We start from the raw sequence: 22,758 nt of genomic DNA on the forward strand, positions 1-22,758 counted from the left end.
GAAGTAGGATTAAATAATAAAATTAAAATATAACAAAAATAAATAATAATAATAATAATATAATATAATTACAAGTTAACTAAGTTTAATGAAAGGTCAAGAGGCATGCCATGAAGAGTTATGACTCCCTCAAACATGAGATATAAAAGGGGGAAGAATTCATTTGAGAAAAGGATAAGGGGGAAGGGGGAAAAAGAGTGGAGCACAGGAATTAAGGAAAGATAAATGGAAGAAGGAATGGGAAGAAAATGAGGAAATGACTCTCTCAAAGGGGCAGAAATGATGATGGGTCGACTCTTTCGAAGAGTGAGAAATATGAAAGGTTGTGACTATTTTCATGAGTGATAATTATGAAAGATTGTGATCCTTGCAAATGGCAAACATGATGTCGAGGTGTGACTCTCTCTCACATTGGAAGATATAAAGGGTACAAGGTTTCATTTGAGGAGGACATCCATAGGAGATCAACTTGGGGAATGATTTATTATTCTCAAAGGTGGCAATGAAGGGTGGTGTCTATGTTAATGCATTAGTAGCTTCTGCAAGATAAGACTCTCCTAACTCATTAATCTCCTCTATTCTGTTATTGGCTTATTCATCTATGCTATTAGATTATCTGATTCATGCTTTATGTTTATCAGACTGTAACATTGATCATAATTATGATATTGACATTGGATAAAGATGGATTAGATCGACGACTTGCTTAACATAGTTAAGCGTCGATCTAAATGCTATTGGGGTATTAATCCGATAGCATATGAAACGCAATTAGTTATCGGGCTTATTTACTTTGACACCGATTCACTATCGGATGTGTTTATCGATCTGTTATCATTTACAATGATACCGATTCATTATTGGGTATGTTTATAGATCTGTCATCATTTACACTAGCACCGATTAGTTATCACCGAGTGGATCGGTTGATGTTGGTAAGAGTCACGACCAAGTGACATCTTGGTTGGACATGTCTAAAAGACATGTCTGATCAAGGTGCCACTTGATCGTGACAACCTTACTATATATACATCATTCAAAAGAAAGGAGATGACATTGAAATCGATACATGTTTATCCTCCATACCTGCAGCAAACGAAAGGAAAAATATTATTGTCATAGTCATAATACCAAAACTTGAAATACACCATCAAACATATAACTTGTTTATTAAATTGGAAATTGCAATAACATTTACATGGTATCAGAACCAAGTTGATCGAACTTTAGGCTATTCAATTTCGTGAAACAAATTTAAGAACAAGATTATATACTACATCACATTTCTCCAATGGCCAGCGCTATCAGATTCGAAGACAGACTCGGAGGTGGCAATGATTTTTCAGCTTGGAAATTCAGAATTCAGATGATCTTAAAGGAGAACAAAATGGATTCATTTGTTCAAACTAAAAATGACCAACTTGAAAATGAACCTGACAAAATAGCATGGATTGAGGGAAATGAAAAGGCAATAAAAATAATAGTTGATGGGGTGAGAAACAACATAATGCCCATCATAAGAAAACATCAGATAGCCTATAAAATGTTCAAAGCACTTGAAAGCACATTTGAGATATCAAATGCAAGTCGAACTCTAGCATTAAAACGAGAAATAAATCATATCACCATGAACAAGGGGGAGACAATCAACGCCTACTTTATGCGGATATCAATTCTAAGAGATGAATTAGCAACTCTGGATTACGAGATCCAAAGCAAAGAGTTAACACTCATTGCTCTAGATGGGTTGCCTAGTGGATGGAGCACATTCGTCCAAGGCATCAGTGCAAGGTCCAAGTATCCTAAGTTTGAAAGATTAAGGGATGATTGTCTCCAAGAAGAATCAAGATTGAACAAAATGGGAATGAAATATAAGAATATAGATGAAGACCTACAAGTCCTAAACACTAACTCCACCAAACAAAACAAGAAAAGGCAGTTTAGAAAGAGAAAGGGTCGTCAAGGCAAGAATATTTCAAAGGACTTATCTCACATTCAATGTTACAGATGTTATTAGTTCGGACACTATGTTGCAAAGTGCCCGGAAAGAACCAAGAAACATGCTACATTTGCCAAAGTAGGAAAGACTAAAGGGGAAGATGACTCCAGAAAATTTGTATTCTACTCAGCACTCACAAGCCAAGCTTCTAACAAGATCAACTCATGGGTGATTGACAGTGGTTCATCCAGGCACATCATAGGGTTTAGAGAAGTACTTGACTCCATGACAGAGGAGAGTGATGAGGACGTAACCATCGGAGATGACTCCACACATCCAGTCAGAGGAATAAGAACCTGCACCATCAAATTGAAGACAGGCATATCCTTGCGGCTCGAAGGAGTACTATATGTCCCCGACATCAAAAGGAATCTAGTCTCTATATCAGCACTAGAAGATAACAGATATAGAGTGACATTCATGGACAACAAAGTATTGGCTTGGCCAAAGAACTTTTCCATCAAGAAGGCAAAGACCATTGGACAGAGACGGGGCTATTTGTATGAGCTGTGCACAGAACCCAACCTAGCCCTAATCCATGAAGCCACTAATGCAAATGAAGTTTGGCATAGAAGATTAGGCCATCTGAATTTTAGGGCTTTATCTTCAATGGGAAACCTTGTCACAGGTCTACCCAAGTTAAAGCAAGATCATTCAGGGGCATGCAAAGGATGTGCCCTAGGTAAAAATACCAAAGGTACATTCCAAAATACTACTAGGAAAACTAGTAAAATTCTAGAGTTAGTTCATTCTGATGTATGCGGACCTATGTCTGTATCCTCTCTAGGGGGATTCTTGTATTATGTAATATTTGTTGATGACTACTCTAGGAAGACTTGGATCTACTTTCTAAAAAGTAAAGAATCAGAAGAGATCCTCTCTAGGTTTAAAGAATTTAAATCACTAACTGAAAACCACTCAGGAAACAAAGTTAAAACCCTAAGAACCGACAATGGGGGAGAATACACATCAGATTTGTTTAAAGAATTTTTGTAGAGATAATGGGATTAAGAGGGAGCTCACTATACCCTATAACCCCCAACAATATGGGGTAGCTGAAAGGAAAAATAGGACTATAGTCGAAGCTGCCAAGGCCATGATTCTAGATCAAAACCTTCACACAAATCTCTGGGCAGAAGCATCCAGCACCGCTGTATATATATAGAACAGATGCCCTCACTCCCATCTTAAAGACAAAACTCCTGAGGAAGTATTCACTAGAATTAAGCCAGATATCAGCCACCTTAGGATATTTGGATGTCCTGTCTATATCCATGTACCTAAAGAAAAAAGACTAAAACTAGAGCCTTCTGGAAAAAGAGGATTGCTTGTAGGATATAGTGAAACCTCCAGAGCCTACAGAATCTATGTACCTGGTCAAAGAAATATTGAACTAAGTAGGGATGTAATCTTTGAGGAGGACCTAGCCTTCAAAAGAGCTCAGAGCTTCATAGAACCTGAAATCCCTATCTCTAACTTAGATGAAGATCCTGCTCCTGAGTTTCAAAGGGAGAATCTAGATGAAACCGAAAATGAAAATGAACACTCACCTAGAAATCTCAAGAAAAGACCACTATGGGCCACCAAAACAGTAGAAGAAGCTCAGAGTTTTGCTGCTCCTTCAAGAACCTTCAGAGAAAGCAAAAGGGCTAATAAATTTACTAGCTATGTTGCTCTTATGAATGATCTATCTAAAAACGAACCTGACAATGTAAGAGATGCCCTTAACATCAAGTATGGAAGGATGCTATGTCTGAAGAGTATCAATCCATAATGAAAAATGATGTATGGGAGATTGTTCCTAGGCCAACTAAGAAATCTATTGTTTCTTCTAAATGGCTTTTTAAGATCAAACATGCAGCAGATGGCAGTATTGAAAAACATAAGGCAAGATTTGTAGCCAGAGGGTTCTCTCAAAAGGAAGGAATAGACTATGAAGAAACATTTGCTCCTGTAGCCAAATATACCTCAATAAGGACTGTGCTAGCCATTGCAGCAACAAAGGGATGGAAGATACATCAAATGGATGTAAAGACAGCTTTTCTCAATGGAGAGATATCTGAAGAAGTATACCTAGAGCAACCTGAAGGGTTTGAGATTCATCATGCAGAGTCTCATGTGTGTGTTGTGACCATTTCACACATCGCCCCATTGCAAATGGGGACCCCCTCTTTTTGCTTGTCTTTCGTTCGTTTTCGCTTTGCTTTTTTAGGGTTTTGTTAGTCAGTTAGTCGTCTGGATTTAGGGTCAACCCCTGGGGTTTGTATTTTCTGTCTTGTCAGGCCAGAATCCAGTCGTTTCGAGAGCTTTTGAGCTTCCTTTTCTAGGATGCAAATTTTGAATGCAATGAATTCGCCAGAATGGTCTAATGTTCAATTGGAATGTTGATGCAGAGCTTAGATTTGTCTAAGTGTTGAAGTGAAATGTGAATTTTTGTCCGATTGAATATTTTGACCAAATTTTGACCTTTTTTGATTTTGATCCTAGGCATTGGAAATGATTTGTTTCCGCCTTGTAAAGTGTTAAAATGTGAAAAATCATGTTATTTTGGCCTGTAGGAGCAAAATCGCTCCTGTCCCTCAGTGAAGGACGGGAGCTCGTTTTCAAATATCTCATTATTCCTGCAGAGTCCAGACAAGTTTCGAGTTGGAAGTGATGGAGAACGGCGAGATCTTTCCATTGAATATAAATTGAAGATTTTCATGAGCACCGAAACGCCTACAGGAAGAAAATCGCTCCTGTCCCTCAGTGAAGGACCGGAGCTACAAATCTAATTTTGCCTTGTCCTTGCGAGATTTCGACGACTCGATGATTTGAAGACGTCCAAAGGGAGATGCTTTACCAAATGAATATAATTTGAGATGCAAAAATGAAGGAGAATGGTCCAGAATGCAAAGTTCGCTCCTGTCCCTCTCCAAGGGACCAGGGCGAAGTACCTTACAGCTCCCGTCCCTCTCCCAGGGACCAGAGCGATGTCCTTCATTGGGCAAAATCCAGGCAAAAATCAAGGCAAGTTTACGTTCAAGGGCAAGGAAAAGCATGAGATGAACTCATTGAATGCAAATTGAAGATTTTTAAACGTCCACAAAGGTCCCAAAAGGCCTAGTTCGCTCCTGTCCCTCAGGAAGGGACCAGAGCGATTTTTGTTATAATTGATTTTCTTGCCAAGATGCAAACGATGTCAGGGCATGGATGAATGGAGTAGAGCATGACGAGTCCGTTGAATATAAATTTGGAACCTGACAAAATGAAATGAAGGCCACAAGGGAAGGATCGCTCCTGTCCCTCTCCAAGGGACCAGGGCGATACAGTGGTGATGTTGCTTCTTATGCGAGTTCAAGGTCGTTCCTCCAAGTTCAAAACCGATCTAAGTCAAGACGAAGGTGGCCAGGACATTTCAAGGCATTTTCAATCAAGCACAAGTTACAAAGGTCGTTATAATGAAGAAATTTGCGCCCTAAGACCTAGTTCGCTCCTGTCCCTCAGGAAGGGACCAGAGCGATGTTGGATATATTGGTCATTTCATGCAAGATTTACGTAAGGTCAAGGTTTCGCAGCGTCTTAGAGGGTCCATGGAAGGATAAGAAGGTGATTCACAAAGATTTCAAACGTTAAATAATCACCAAAATGAACATAGGGACCATATCGCTCCTGTCCCTCTCCAAGGGACCAGGGCGATTTGCTTTGGACTCTCAATTTTGCTTCAAGTGCGTGCTAAGTTAAGACTTCACAAGGTTATACAAGGTCCAAGGCGTTCTTTGAAGATCACATGCCAAAGTTTTGAACGTCCAAACGTTGCTAGTCAAGCTAAATGCTCACATCGCTCCTGTCCTTTGGACAAGGACCAAGGTGATCCTATCAAGAACACTTATGTTCCTTCAAAAACGAGACAAGGCGAGGATAGACAAGGCAAAGGACGGCATTTTGAAGACATCGCAATGAAGATCAAAGTCTAAAGTTGCTAAGGTTAAGGAGAAAGACATGGATCGCTCCTGTCCCTCTTCAAGGGACAAGGGCGATGACCCCTTTTGAACGTCCAAACACCTCATGCAAACAAATGGAACAAGCGCAAAAGGAACGAACAAGGATGTTACTCACTTTACAATGAAAGAATGAGGTCGAAGATGCATAGTGAACGTGAAAATATGAAGATCGCTCCTGTCCTTTGGACAAGGACCAAGGCGATGAACACTCAAAGGCACTTAAGCACACATGCAAAGCAATCAAATTCGAAAGACTCATCAAAATGATCGATATTGAACGTGGAAAGGAAGGAGATGAACGTTGAAAACATGACGAAATCATGGATCGCTCCTGTCCCTCTCCAAGGGACCAGGGCGATGAGGTACGTCCCTTTCATTTTCATAATTTTGGCGCCAAATAAACATTTCAAATTTTCCTTAAATGCTAAAATCGATAAGTTTTGAAAATCCAATCAAATTAGCATTTAATATGGCGTTGATCATTTATTAATTATTTTGCCTTTATTAAAATCGAAATTTGCAAATTAAAAAACGAAAGGCATTTAATTAATTATTAATTAATTAATAAAAATCGCATGGAGCGCTTGATTTAAGTGAGTCGGCCTTGTTATTTTTTAAAATCATTTAAAATCATTTAAAAAATTGTTTCATATCTCCAAGTCGGCCTAAGGGTAAGTTGCAATACAAGCGCTATATATGGAGGGTGAAAGATATCATTTTCACATAATCATTTTTAGCCTTCTACATGCGAATTGAGGAGCGAATTTCAAAGGGAAGGTGCAAGCATTATCAAAGGAGTGCGAGCTTAGTCTCAAGTTAGGCGAACTTGCCAAGGACATTGAGGAACACATCAAAGATATCCCCAAGGGTGGCGAATGGACAAAGAGGACGTTCCTTATCCTTCAAGATCACGTCGAAGCCATCAAATTTTGATTTTTGCCTAGGCAAATTCCTCATTTTGCATTCTAGGGTTAAGCTCTCAAGTAAGGCATCAAATGAAGATCTCATCAAGAAAAATCAAGCCGGATCAAGGACGGTCTTCGCCAAGACGATCAAGCAAGGACAGGGGCGACCTCATCCAGTCTAGCATCGGCAAGGACGACCTTCTTTGGACTGACATCATCAGGGGCAATCCAGCGTTCCAAGGCGAGGTACATCATCATCCTGCACATCAAGGACACATGGAGTTAGAACCAGAGTTAATTAAAGATAGCCTCTCAACGACATCAAATTGAATATCTAGCAAATTACAAGCGTCAAATGAGGTGGCATCCCAGTCATCACTCCTCCAGTCAGTGCGGTCCACCTCAGCATGTCCAGATTCAATGTACTTAACTCATGGAAGGTGGCACAAACTCCGATGTACCTACCCCGACTATCCATTGGTCGATTTTTCTAGAGAGGACATGTGTCCAAGCAATACAATTTTGTCATTGGTCAAGCATTAAATGTTATGTAATGGTTGTAACAAACCCTAATTAGGGTTTTCATTGTAAAATCTTGGCCATTGATCTTGAATTGATCTAAGCCATCAAATTGTATTGTGGGCACTATATAAGCCCATGCATTTCATTTGTAAAGGCTAATTAGCAATAAGTTAGAGATAGCATGTAAATAGTTGGAAGAGTTAGAATATAGTTGATAGAATAGTAATTAGAATAGAATAGGAGGACAAGGCAAGAAATTGTTGCCATTGATTGTAAACAAACTCCATTTTCATTGAAGTAATGGTGAAATATGTCGTTTTCTTGCAATTTGCATGGTTTCTTGTTTAGTCTTCAATCTTAGATGGTAGATGATTAGATGAATGGAGGAAATGTGATTGATTGATGGTGGAATTCGTATATCCATACTACTAGCAGTTTGTTGATTGCAGACTTGCCTTGTGTAGTCAACTGGAATAGTTCAGCTTAAGCTCAATTTCAATTTGTTGCCTCTTCATTGATATGCATCAACTTGGATGGTATCTATGCCTGCGGTGATGATTTGAACATCATAAAGCTTCCCTTAGAAGATCGCACTAGCCTTGTGTAGATGTTCCATTGATGTCAAAACAAGACCTAGTTAGAGTTTCATCAAAAAATCAAATCATTGTTCCTACATTCTTAGTATTAGGATTAGATCCTCTCTTCGCCCTTATCTTTTTTCCATTTCTTCAAATCTAAGTTAGTCAGAACCTGTGTCCAGCAAAGCAAATCGGAAGTTCAATGTAAGTCCCCTTGTGATTCCAGCAAATCACATCGTACCACGAAGAGCTTATCCACACGTAGAGACCCTACATTAAGGAACCTTGGAGTCATCCTAACTGATCCTTCATGCGAATCTTCAGCAGTTAGCGACTTTATTCAAGAGAGGATAAGATGCCCTTAGGTATTTTATTCTGTGTATGATGGTGTACAAAATACACGTCAACAGTGTGTAGACTCAAGAAAGCTCTATATGGGCTTAAACAGGCTCCCAGGGCCTGGTATGAAAGAATTGACACATATCTATCAAAACTAGGCTTCTCTAAAAATGATGCAGATCCTAATCTCTACTACAAACAGAATAAAGGTGATATGCTAATATTGATTTTATATGTTGATGACTTATTAATCACAGGAGAAGATCACCTTATAGATCAATGCAAGAAAGAGCTATCCAAAGAATTTGATATGAAGGACTTGAGATTTCTTCACTATTTCCTAGGGTTGGAAGTATGGCAGAATTCTGATAACATTGTTCTAAACCAAGGCAAGTATACCTTGGACATCCTAAAGAGATTTGGAATGCTAAACTGCAGACCCATGACCACTCCAATGGAAACCAATCTTCATAAACTTAAAGAAGCAGCAGCAGAATCACCTTCTACTGACCCCACTCTATACAGGCAAATGATTGGGTCTCTTATGTATCTGGTAAATACAAGGCTAGATATCTGCTATGCAGTAAATGCCTTGAGTTAGTTTATGTGTGAGCCAAAGGAGATACACCTAGTTGCAGTAAAACACATTATGAGATATTTACAAGGCACCTTAAATCTTGGTCTCAAGTATGAGAAAGTTGATCTTAATCTACACGGATTCACAGATTCAGATTAGGCTGGAAGTGTGACTGATCGGAAAAGCACCTCTGGGTGCTGCTTCAGTTTGGGATCAGCCATGATATCCTGGATCAGCAAAAAGCAGTCTTTTGTAGCGCAAAGTTCCACCGAGGCCAAATACATTGCAGCCTCCATGGCTGCCCGAGAAGCAGTGTGGCTTAGAAAGTTACTTGTGGGATTGTTTGGTGATCCTATGAAACCTACTATCATCCATTGCGACAATCAAAGCTGCATAAAACTTTCAGTGAATCCAGTGTTCCATGATAGATCCAAACATATTGAGATCCCATACCATTATGTACGAGACATGGTAGACAAAAATGTGATCAAATTGGAATATGTTAGTACAGGAGATCAGACTGCGGATATTCTGACCAAACCACTTTCCAGAGTGAAGGTTGATCACTTCAAAAAGGGTTTAGGTATGATAGAAAGGTAATCTGCTTTGTAAATAAGATGTTTAATGTGTAAACTTCTTTTGTCATGTTGAGACATTCTGGGTTTTACCCCCTGCGTTCATATCTAAGAGGTGACGATCTCTCAGATTATGAACACTTGTATGCAGACATCATAAGGTGACGATCTTATGATTCTCAAACTAGTTATCATGTTGGATCTCTGGTATGTCATGGATGTGCCATGATGGTGTTGTGATAAAACATTTGAATAAAATGTTTGTGCACATATCACAACCTGGATAAGATGAAGATTTAACCATCCTCATATGTTTATCCTTAGTATTGCATGTTTAGGCAATACTAATATCACGTGTTCAGGTGATATCTTGTCATAATAAAATGATGAATCATTTATATCACATGGTTAGGTGATACTCTGTCACATACTTAGAGTGATGTTTTATATTTGTATCTTATGTCCTGATGGTACCTCATATCATATGTATAGATGATATATATTCTTGGAGACTGACATTATGGAAAAGAAATGTGATGCAGGTTACTTTATCTATCTTCCAAAGCTAAGAGGGAGTGTTAATGCATTAGTAGCTTCTGCAAGATAAGACTCCCCTAACTCATTAATCTCCTCTATTCTGTTATTGGCTTATTCATCTATGCTATTAGATTATCTGATTCATGCTTTATGTTTATCAAACTATAACATTGATCATAATTATGATATTGACATTGGATAAAGATGGATTAGATCGACGACTTGCTTAAAATAGTTAAGCATCGATCTAAATGCTATCGGGCTAGTAACCCGATAGCATATTAATGTCGATTCATTTATGAATTGGCATTAATATACTATCGGGGTATTAATCCGATAGCATATGAAATGCAATTAGTTATCGGGCTTATTTACTTTGACACCGATTCACTATCGGATGTGTTTATCGATCTGTTATCATTTACAATGATACCGATTCATTATCGGGTATGTTTATAGATCTGTTATCATTTACACTAGCACCGATTAGTTATCACCGAGTGGATCGGTTGATGTTGGTAAGAGTCACGACCAAGTGACATCTTGGTTGGACATGTCTAAAAGACATGTCCGATCAAGGTGCCACTTGATCGTGACAACCTTACTATATATACATCATTCAAAAGAAAGGAGATGACATTGAAATCGATACATGTTCATCCTCCATACCTGCAGCAAACGAAAGGAAAAATATTATTGTCATAGTCATAATACCAAAACTTGAAATACACCATCAAACATATAACTTGTTTATTAAATTGGAAATTGCAATAACATTTACAGTCTAGTCTTATGAAAGGTGGTGACCCTTTCACCAATGAAGTATAAAAGAGATCATTCCAAATCATTCAAGGATCACTTATCAATCATCATTCCAACAAGAAAATAAGCAATCAACAAATCATTCTATCAGATCAGCATTCATTCAATCACCATTCTCCAATATATCAAACCAGCATGTCATTACATTATCACTCGCCAATAATCATACAATCAAAGGAATTCATTCAATTGATCTGGCTCTGGATATATTGGATAAAGCATTAAGCATATAGCAGAGAAATTAACTAAAACAGTGTGGTATGAGTTCTATATGCATACATATTGAGCACCATGACTGTGTATTTATATTTCTGCCTATTTGTTATTATTATTAATATACTGCTGTCATAATTGATTATACATACTCCAATAGATACCAGTCTGATTTAATAACATTCTGCAGTTAATTGTGTTACTGTATTCCTTCATATTTTTTGAGTGTTTCTAGCCATGAGGGAAATGGATCTGCAAGAGGGGTACGGTGAAGGGGCATTCCTCTATGTTGATTTTAAGGTAGTGCTCGTTAACCACAAGCAAACATCAGATCTGTTGCCTTCCCAACCATAGACGATAAGCTCTTATCGTCACCCCCGAGCACGCTACATAAATTTCTCACCATCAATTGATCTGCTTGTATATGAATTCGATCTGCCTGATTATGATTGAACTTGTTGTCTGGTCTCAGTTCCATAGAGGGAAGACCACGTCCATATATATCTGTTGAAAGGAGATATCCAAGAGTCACCTCTCATCAAGGAGGCACGACCTTCATGAAGCATCGCATGCCTTCAAATGAGGGGTGGCGGACTTTAACCAAAAATCGGCCCTTTTGAAACAAATCTGATAAGTCAAACTCGATAATGTATGTTTAATCATTAAACCTGATAATGCATATGTGACTTAATAAAGATATTAAAGGATTAATATAAGTTGATAGATTCATCAAATGTGTAAGGCCAATAGGCCATTCACACATTTGATCTTGCTGAGTCGGCCTGTAGGATTTCTACCGACGCTATATCATCAACACTCCCTCTTAGCTAGGGAGGAATCCTTCTTAATCTCTACAAGTCACATCACCTCATCGATGACTAGCATAATGACTACACTCATGTGAATGAAAGAAGCTTATCACCTCATCGTGATGTTTGACCACAATGGCTACTTCCAGAGGGTGAATACACACAAATGCTAAGTCATGGAGTCTCTCACATGACATCCACCATACCTACTCGCAAAGGGTGGAACAAGGGCTGGAACCTCAAACTTCTCTCACAGAGAAGAATGCACAACAAGGGCTGATACCTCAAACTTCTCTCACAGAGAAGAATGCATAACAAGGGTTGATACCTCAAACTTCTCTCACGGAGAAGAATGCATAACAAGGGCTGAAACCTCAAACTTCTCTCACAGAGAAGAATGCATCTCCACCATGCCTACTCGCAGAGGGTGGATCCACCATACCTACTTGCAGAGGGTGGAACGAGGGCTGGAACCTCAAACTTCTCTCACAGAGAAGAATGCATAACAAGGACTGATACCTCAAACTTCTCTCCCAGAGAAGAATGCATAACAAGGGCTGAAACCTCAAACTTCTCTCACAGAGAAGAATGCATCTCCACCATGCCTACTCACAAAGGGTGGATCCACCATACCTACTTGCAGAGGCGGAACGAGGGCTGGAACCTCAAACTTCTCTCACAAGGAAGAATGCACAACAAGGCCTAATACCTCAAACTTCTCTCACAGAGAAGATTGCATAACAAGGGCTGAAACCTCAAACTTGTCTCACAAAGAAGAATGCATCTCCACCATGCCTACTCACAGAGAGTGGATCCACCATACCTACTTGCAAAGGGTGGAACGAGGGCTTTCACCTCAAACTTCTCCCAAAGAAGAATGCATTAACAAGGGATTGCACCAAGAACTTATGACAAGAAAAGAACTCATTAACAAGGGATTGCACCTCGAACTTCTCTCTCACAAAGAAGAACTCATTAACAAGGGATTGCACCTCAAACTTCTCTCTCAAAGAAGAACTCATTAACAAGGGCTTTCACCTCAAATTTCTCCATCACAAAGAAAAATGCATTAACCAAATCTTCATGATGACATGGCTCCCTCTAAAGCTGAAATGTCAAGCTCCCTCTGAAGCAAATATCAACCTTCTGATCTCTTCGTCCAAGGTTACTTCTGGCGATATGTCAGACTGCCTCTGAATGTTGATTCTTCCTCTGCGAAGAAATGCAAGCAATCTTCCTACCTTGAATAGAAATTCGTCAATGCTTGAACCTTGGGTAGAGGGACCGCCAATGAAAAGCATAATTCTGGCAGCAGTGCCAGGCACACAAGCCCCAACCAGCCCCGCAGCCACGCTGAGAGCAGTGCCAGTGCAACGTGCAGCTCTTGCATCCGTCTGCGCCGCCCACGAATCCTTCTGCAACTCTTCCAAAACCAAATTCAAAGTGAATTCACACTGGGAAGCTAGCAACAAGAATCAAACGATGCCCTGAGCAGAGAGGTCATCCTTGACGTTGATTACGTCATCAATAAACTTGCAGATAGCGTCAAGCGTTCTATCAATCTACTACAGCAAATTAGGATTGGGAGCAATACTAGACTTACTGAGCCAATAATACCCGACCATGCGGCCCTCGTCCGGATTGGCAATCGAACCAGCCTCAAGTTCTTCCAAGGCCTTAAAAATGCTTTGAAACTTGGGTTCCATCGCCTCCACGAATTCATCCGTAAACTTGATTCGACTGACATCGATATACAATCCGAGCTCCTTGTGCTGATAAAGCCAATCCAAGTACCGATTCCACAGGGTTGCGGACTCCGTCTCTAGTCCTTTCTTCTTCTTCAAAGAATTTGTATCGACCACAGAAACCTCTCCAACCACAACAGCCCGAGTTCGAGTCACAAGCCGACATCTTTCAACGCTGACAATGCCGAGCTTTGAAATCTTGGGCGAAATCCTGTGACTGGGCAGCAGGCAACATTTTGCACAGGTTGTTGTCTACGTTCCCCCATGGAACTTCAAACGAAAAGGATTTTGGGCCATCATACTTGTTCTCGAGGCATGGGGAGACTCGATCCCCTGATTGCCCCCTGATTTGTTTAAATGCCTGACCAACGCCACTGTGAAGGGCGGAGGTCAGCGAGTGTAATCACTGCATTATCCTCTGTAGTCGCCTTTCGATCTAGAAGAGATCATAAATCTGCAATTGTTTCTGATTGAATTTCCCTTGAGAGCACAAGATCTACCTTCAAGCGGTTAGGCTCTATAGAAGGAACCTGTCTCTGATACCATGTTGATTTTAAGGCAGTGCTCGTTAACCACAGGCAAACATCAGATCTGTTGCCTTCCCAACCATAGACGATAAGCTCTTATCATCACCCCTGAGCACGCTACATAAATTTCTCACCATCAATTGATCTGCTTGTATATGAATTCAATCTGCCTGATTATGATTGAACTTGCTGCCTGATCTCAGTTCCATAGAGGGAAGACCACGTCCATATATATCCGTTGAAAGGAGATATCCAAGAGGTGGCTCTCATCAAGGAGGCACGACCTTCATGAAGCATTGCATGCCTTCAAATGAGGGGTGGCGGACTTTAACCAAAAGTCGGCCCCTTTGAAACAAATCCGTTAAGTCAAACTCGATAATGTATGTTTAATCATTAAACCTGATAATGCATATGTGACTTAATAAAGATATTAAAGGATTAATATAAGTTGATAGATTCATCAAATGTGTAAGGCCAATAGGCCATTCACACATTTGATCTTGTTGAGTCGGCCTATAGGATTTCTACTGACACTATATCATCAACACTCTAGGTATGCCACCTCTGAGGGGACTAGATGGTTCTACGAGGCTAGGGGGTTACAGAGGGTACTGCCCTTGGGCCTAGAGGAGATGGTTTCCAGGCACCCTGTTGCAACCTCTTTTTCCTATCATGGTGCATTAATACAAGGAGACCAATCATAGATAGAAGGAGAGGGTTGGCAAGATGAGGGTATAACAGAAAGGGGACACCTCACTGGGTAGACCACCTCATCTGGATGGCATGGGCCACATGAGGCCATGAGGAATGGTATATCCACTCTTGGGCCTAGGGTAGAGGGTCTGAGACACCCCATCGAAGTCACATTCTCCCATGCTCTCCTATGGTTGAGCCCTTCAAGACATTTAGAATGTTTAATGATTGAGTCGATAATTCTGCTACTGATTATGATAATCTGATTTACTGTTCTGAGATGAATTTATTAATCCAATTTACTGTTCTAATCTGATTTCCTGTTCTGATATGAACTCACTAATCTGTTTACAGGGACTATTGTTGTAAGAGATTTTCTAATCTGCTTGCAGGGCTTCAGTCAGGTGAAAGGTATTCTCTAAATCCACTAATTAAGAAATACCCAATTACGGGACATTACAGATCTTAGTGCTTCAAACTTTATTTTGGATAAGGAAATTAAAATATATTGTTTAAACAAAAAACTCTAGTTGAATCAAAGTAGATATGTCAAGACTATATTGAGAGATTAAGAATACAAGAATGCAAACCTATTAACATTCCTATACTTATTGATTTAAAGTCATCTACAAGATAGTGTCCAAGGAGAAAAGAGGATATTGAGGACATGGGTCTAGTTCCTTACGCAAGTGTTGTTGGAGACTTTATATATACTATGGTCCATACCAAACTAGACATTGTCCATGTAGTGGGAGTTTGAGAAGATATCAGTCAAAACTAGGGAAGGGACATTGGAATACATCAAAGGGTCTTTAGAAAAAAATTTGGCTTGTCAGATTACATCAAATTATGCACTCCAATAGCAAAGAAGATCTAAGGTGAACATTAGTAGACATAATAAGTTTCATTGATGTTGACAAGGCTGTAGATACTGACTACCAAAGATCTACAAGTGCTTGTGTGTTCAATTTCTTTGGTGGAGCAATCAGTTGGAAAAACAACAGGCGGGCAATTGTTGCACTCTCAACTGCAAATGCCAAAGTACATGCCAGCCAGTTGTGCATGCAAAGTAGTGTAGTTATAGGGCTTCTGTTCATATTTTTTTCTTACAAACAGCTGTAAGGATATATTGAGATAATCAAGTGCAATATGTTTGGTAATTAAGCCTATTTATTAAGCTCAGATGAAGCATACTGATGTTCCATGTTATTTTGTTGGACATGGTTTAACACAAAAAAGGTGTTGCTGGAGAAGGCTGTTGACTCATTGATAAAGTTCATGAACATTGGGAAGTTTTCTTGGTGCAAGAAACCAGTAGGCATAGCTACCCATAGCAGCTAATTATGTACACATGACCCCCTATGCAAAGCATTCAACAACTGGAAGTGTACCCATACAAAGGTTCAAGGACAAAAGGACCAAGAAAAAAAACATTTAGGCCCTTATAGATGGTTTTTTGGTCCATGGCTTTATACCCATTCTCTTGTCCTTACTAATGTGACTATAAATACTCGCACATGGATTAGGATTAAGTAAAAATACAAAATATCTTATTCTATTGTGAACAGTTGAATTAATATGGCAAATCTTAGTTTTTCTTAAGTTTATCCCCAAAAAAGTTTCCTATCTCGTTATATTGTGAAAGTAAAGTTAATATTTTCTACTGCATTTAAGATTCTTATAGCATTTGCTTCTCCAGCATTGGTTTAATACTTCACATAGAATTGTTAAAGACCAAGGCAAACAGAAACCAGTTTACAACATGAGCAACATTCTTTTGCACTAAAATAGTGGCTAATCCTAACAGCCAATCAAATTTCAAGGAGAAGACACGTACAGTAATACAGTTCTACAAAAATACACAAGAGTCACTTTGGTAATTTGACTTATTACCCAACAGATGCATCAATATCTATTCATCACTTCTTCATTCACTAGAGTTAGGATTGAGATTAGAAAAATTGTAGACATGGGAGATAAAAAAGAAACCTCCAAGGAAATCTTTTTAGGATGCCCAAACGGGTTCCAACAATTCTTAGTGAGAAAATGTCACCTCAATTGTTGCTTGTGTTTCTTGTGTTCATGCTGTAAGCTATCAAGATGATCCTGGATAATTTGATTGAGTCTGATCTTCCTTGTAAGCATAGGAAGATATATTAAGGATCAATAGACCTTGCCAACTCTCTTCACAATTCTACAAATGGCTTCCCAAATATATGCATGAACAAGGTGGAGATCTCCTCCAAATATACTCTAAATATTTCACAAACAAACCAAGAATTTAACTTATCTTTCTATTTAATCTATTCTGAAAGTTGAATGAATCATTTCAGAATGGGTTGAACATACAATAAGGCTTCTAGAAAACTTGGAAACTTTGTTGGCAAGAAGTTATCAGTTATAGTTATACCTCTGCTTGTGAAAACGTTACTTTTTATAATTAAGATACTTTAACAATGCCTATGGTCTTGTGGAATGTCAGTCAATACATGACCTACAGTTACTCAAAATTGAATCCAAGATCTATAGCCTTCGTCACAAGGTTTATGTTTGTTCAATTTCAGTGAAGAAAATTCAGCACAAATTCGTCATTGATAAAAATCAAGAAAAAATTGTAATTAAATTCAAATAATACAAAGGTAATATTAAAATATTAAAGTCTAACTATAAGTATATTAAATTTATAAGTATTTAAGTTTAAATATATCATATTAAAACTAAAAATATTAAAATTTAATATAATATACTAAATATAAAAAATTAAACTATATAAACTTATATACTATAATTAAAATACATTAAAAATAAAATCTAATATATTAATAAAATTTAAATTTAATAATGAAAATGAAATTTTATATAATAATAAAATTATAAATAAAGTTAGGATGGGAGGGAAGTATGGCATCAGTTTATTCTGGAAGTGGGATCCCAGCATGTCCTCATCAGTTGATATCTTAAGGAGACCCTTCGAAGAAGTGGCCCTTCACTTCAGATCAGAACCTGATTCATAAAGGGCATGATAACTGCATTCAAGGAGAAGATATGGGGCCCCTATCAAATCTAATTTTTCATTTCAGCTTTTTACAGTTCAATGGAGCACAAGGAACCCTTTGTCCTGTAAATATTTTTGCAGATGGAGACATGCTTTTATACCAAAAAATGCAAAATCCTGATTTAATACTGTCTTTTTAACAGATATTCCTTCAAAACTTTATACATCTGTATTTCGTAATGAAAGATGTTTGTTGAATAGTCCAAAGGATATGAATATCAAATTGTCAGTACAGAGATGCAGAAGAGTTACCATGCAACCAAGTGGCTTTGGACAGCCTTCAAAGAACATCAAGGTTTTTGGCGGGTTTCTTCCTGTTTGTCCAGCACTGTCATGCTCCTCCACAAATTTGTCCACGTGGAAGGACTCACAGTGACCCACTTTTGCTGCAGTGAGATTATCAACTGAGGGAACAATCTGTGCACCAGTGCACCGAGCTATACGCTCCAGAAGAGGCCTTTTAATATTCAACACCAAAGATATTTCTTTTGACAACAGATAGTCTTGTGCTGGACGAGACACAGATTTCTCAACCAGCAGCACATTAGGACGATGAGCTTCTACCTTTGCTACAGTCATCTTGAGATGTTCTTTTTCCTAAAGTAGGCGAGTTGTCACAACAGAATACAGATCTAGATCCACATTTGTATCAAACAAACAAAATGAAAGGGAAGCTTAGTTTTACCTGTTGAATCAAGGTATCAAGTGATGACAGAACATTTGAAACCCGCTGATATTCAAGAGCACCTCCCAAAATTAGCAACCGGGGGTTCTTGTAACTTTTGGTCATCCGCCTATTTGCAATATTTTTCTTGCATACAACTCCCTTAATCACTTCACTGTCAAAAGGGTTATAGCCTGATAAATGTTGTGGCCAAAAAATGAAAGTTGACACCCATGCCTGAAATATATGAGCTAAAGAGAGATATACAATAAGGGTGCAGTTAAAAAAGAAAAGATTTGTTACTGGCTTCTTCAACCTATACAAAACTGTGGAGTGATAGCTACCTTTGATATGGATGACCACAGGCAAGGCACTTACCCTTCACATATCCCCCTGGATCCATTCCTCCTCCTCCCTTACTAGTATCTGGCTTTACAAGACTTGCTGCTTGCCATGACAATGAGATAACTATTTCCAACCAGCTCTCCTTGTTGTTCTCTTCACCTACAGGAACATTTTCTGCTTTAAGAAGCTGTGCTACAAGAGCCCTAAAGTGTCCATCCAAGACCGCTCTCATAGCCTTCCTATGCTCCTCACTTACCCTATCCTTGCTCTTGTATTCACTGTCAGAAAAGCTGCCTGTGGAGTGGGACAAAGCCCAACCACCTCCATCATCATCATCATCATCATCAAATACACTAGTCTCTTTCTCATCCTCTTCATCTTCTGGCTCTGGAGGAATCCATAGAATCCCGTTGTTCTCAATATCCATTGGCTGTTCTGACTCAGGACTTGTTGACTCAAACATAGGTGATTCATCGTTGCATTCATCACCATTGTCTGTGCTCTCTGATTCTTCTCCAGACCTTTCTTGCATAACTGAAAATTGATTCTCTGTTCCCGGGGCACCAATTTGGGATGAACCAGGCATCTTTTCCTCAATGAACTGCTCCCCAGATGTTTGAGTTTTGCTCAAGAAATCTTGGTCCATTGAAATTTTAAAACTCAGATCTAAAGAATTGGCTTTATTAAAACTGTATACAGAGGGACAATTTAAAGAACAGCCCTGATAATGTTCTTGTGCCTTCCTCGAAATGCATTGCGCCACTCAGGATCCTGAAACAGTTTAGTATATTTGTCATCCTCATCCTCACTCCTGCATAACATTGCTGATAAATATGCATTTCATGTGTTTTGGGTGCAACAAATTCTGACTGGTACAGATTTTTACAGTGAAAATTATTTTCTTATGTTTTTTGGGTGCAACAAATTCTGACTGCTACGGATTTTTTCAGTGAAAATTGTTTTCTTTTTTTTTTTCTTGCCAACTCTAAAGATAACAAATCCATAGGCAATCTGCATGCAGACAAGAAAGCTTTAAAATAGAGAAGATTAATAGTTACCTGTTAGTGGGAATTCCAAAAGCACTGGATGTAGGTCCTTCACTTTCCAGAGTGGAAACCAAATCGGTATTATCACTATTTCTTTCCTGATCCAATTCATTAGCTTCTACCAGATTGAGACAAGAGCTGTAAGTGATATGGTGATAAGGAACAGCCGAGTGGGCCATAATGGATCTGATGCTGCTACTAATAGTACTATTACTATTACCAGAGGATTCACTACTAGCCAAGCTTGTATAGGAAAGCGAAGGGCTGATCGCTGGAGACAGTAACTCCAAGCCATTACACTTTGCAGGTATAGTTTCCTGTTCCCATTGCTTGTAACAAAATATGCAAACCCTTATGCGCTCCCTGTCTTCCTGTTGATAATTTCGGCCCTCTGCAAAAGCTGCAGGGATTGTGTTCACTGTGCACCTTCCACAGAAAACCCTTCCACATACCCGAAAATGGTGTCTTCTATTGAATATTGTAAACGGCAAGTCACACTCATAGCAGACCCTGCAGCTTTGATCGGGCATCCAGAAAACCCTTGATGTATCGGATGTCTCTGTTCTACGAGGAATCCATGATCGAAACTTATCAACTATGCAATGCAATTTGGCTTCCACAGGTCCCATCTACCATGACGCAGTGCTCTTATCGTGATTTCATAGATTCCACATCAGTTTTGTTTTCGAACACTCTACAATTATATCCTTACAACAAAGTAAGAATTGCAGTTATTTTCCTATAACCCTGCCAAAATCAAAGCTTACTGAATTTTTTGCCAAAGCTTCCTACAGTTTTGTCCATTCGAATCCCAAATTCTACCTGTAATCACACGGCCCCTACCACTTAGGAACTGCAACCAAAAACATTAAAAACAAACTATTAGCCAACGGCTCAAATTCTGTACACAAATCAGTAAATTGTTCAACTTCCACCAAAAAATACTCCAATTTTGGTTTAAAGCCCCTCCACTTCTATCAGTGCAATAAACCCCAAACTCCCGCTGCTTTCACACAACACAGTAACTCCGTATCCCTAACGCAACATGTCGAAACTGTATTACCTACTGACGGCTTAAATTCAGTACAAAGATCATAGCTTGTTCAATTTCCACAATAATAGTCTAAGTTTGCCAAAAGATCCCCTATGAAAGCTACCTATATAGAACATTAACAACTAAATTTCATAAATTTGTCCAGTTCACTATAAAAACAGTCCAAACTTTCGTTGCAAACCGTTCACAACAATATCGACCTATAAACATACTCAAAATTTCAGAACCCTAACGTGCAAACATCAAAACTAGCGCATCGTCTCGCTAATTTATTCAATTCGCTATTAAAATTAAATATGGATAAGAAATTATGACCCACTCACTAAATCAGTGCACCACCGTGGCTGGAAGTCGCCAAGGCCTCAATCTCCGGTGAATTCTGCAAAAACCTCGCGGTTGCACAGTTGAAAGGAAGTTTCCGAACCCTGCATCGCCTAATTTCACCTGGTGCAGGTGATAACAAAAACTAAAACGATAATAATAGAAGAAGCAATAATGATCCGAGATTCCAAAAGCGTTGCTACCTCATCACTGCTCCATCTATCGCCACCTACGTCGGTCAGATGAAGTTGAAAACCCAATGTAAATCTATGTAAGAACGAAGTTCGAGGGAATCGAACCGGGCATCCGTGGGACCTCGAACGAATGAATGAAAATCTCGTATGATTGACAAGAATCTATATCTCCAACCAAATTTGGTATTTTTCCTTGCGGCCTAAATAATTTAAACAAAACTCCGAGTGGGATTTTTGGAAGATTTTTTTTTACGGGCGCCCAAGAGAGTGCCAACAAAGCGGCTTTGCTGGCAAGGAGCGTCCCAATTCCCGTGTATTGGGGAAATGATTGGTGGCTTAAAAGAGACGGGAAAGCAGGCCTGAAATTTGACGGTCACCCCTACCTGTCATATGAATTTTTGATGACGGTTTAGTCATTTCAATGTCTTTCATTTAACGTTTTAAGAAAAATTTTAACTGTCAAAAAATATAAAAGTAGAAGATTGAAGCAATGAAATGAAAATCAATGCACATCTTTCTTGGGAAGAAATGAAAATCATTATCTTAATGAGAAAATAATGATAAATTAGTAATATATGCAAAAATCTTAAATTTACGAAATAAGTTTATAAATTAATACACTAATATATATTATATATTAACATTAAATGATAATCAATTAATAATTACTAATTTAGTAATAATAAGCATTTAAATTTTAAAATTATATATATTAAGACAAGTTTCTATAACAATCTTATTAAATATATTTAAAAAATTAAATTGAATAAGTTTGTAAATTCATATATAAAAAAATAGAATATATTATAAAAATTCATATTAAAATATTTTATCAATTATATTCTATCATTTGAATTATGACAAGTTTCTAAATTCATATGAAAAAATAAAACTATTCTAAAAAATCATATTAAAATATTATAAAATTAGAAACAACTACATCCTTCCATATTCTAAATCCTTCCATTTCAAAATATTCTAAATAAATTTGTATTTTTATAATAAACATTCTAAACTAATATATATATTACCTACTATATTTTTTTACGGTTTATTTATAATTTGAAGTGTGATCTATACGGTTTTAGAAAAAAATAGCATGTCAATGCATACGTTCTACTAATTTTTTAAGCTGTCAAATACGATTCAAAAGTGAAAAAACGGCCATTTTACCTGTCAAATTCCAGGCCTGCGGGAAAGTACCCAAATCGTTTGCTGTCGTAATGACTTTCTGTTTCTATGGCGGGATGGTGCT

The 22,758-nt window shown here is 38.3% G+C and overlaps 1 pseudogene; it reads right to left on the bottom strand.

Annotated features, from left to right (window-relative positions):
* The window catches only part of LOC131873621 (1-phosphatidylinositol-3-phosphate 5-kinase FAB1B-like), a 72,553-nt pseudogene extending 50,743 nt beyond the window's left edge, over positions 1-21,810 (bottom strand).
* Positions 21,811-22,758: the final 948 nt, after the last annotated feature.

This window comes from Cryptomeria japonica, chromosome 2 (genome assembly GCF_030272615.1).
Source record: "Cryptomeria japonica chromosome 2, Sugi_1.0, whole genome shotgun sequence".
Classification (NCBI taxonomy): Eukaryota; Viridiplantae; Streptophyta; class Pinopsida; order Cupressales; family Cupressaceae; genus Cryptomeria; species Cryptomeria japonica.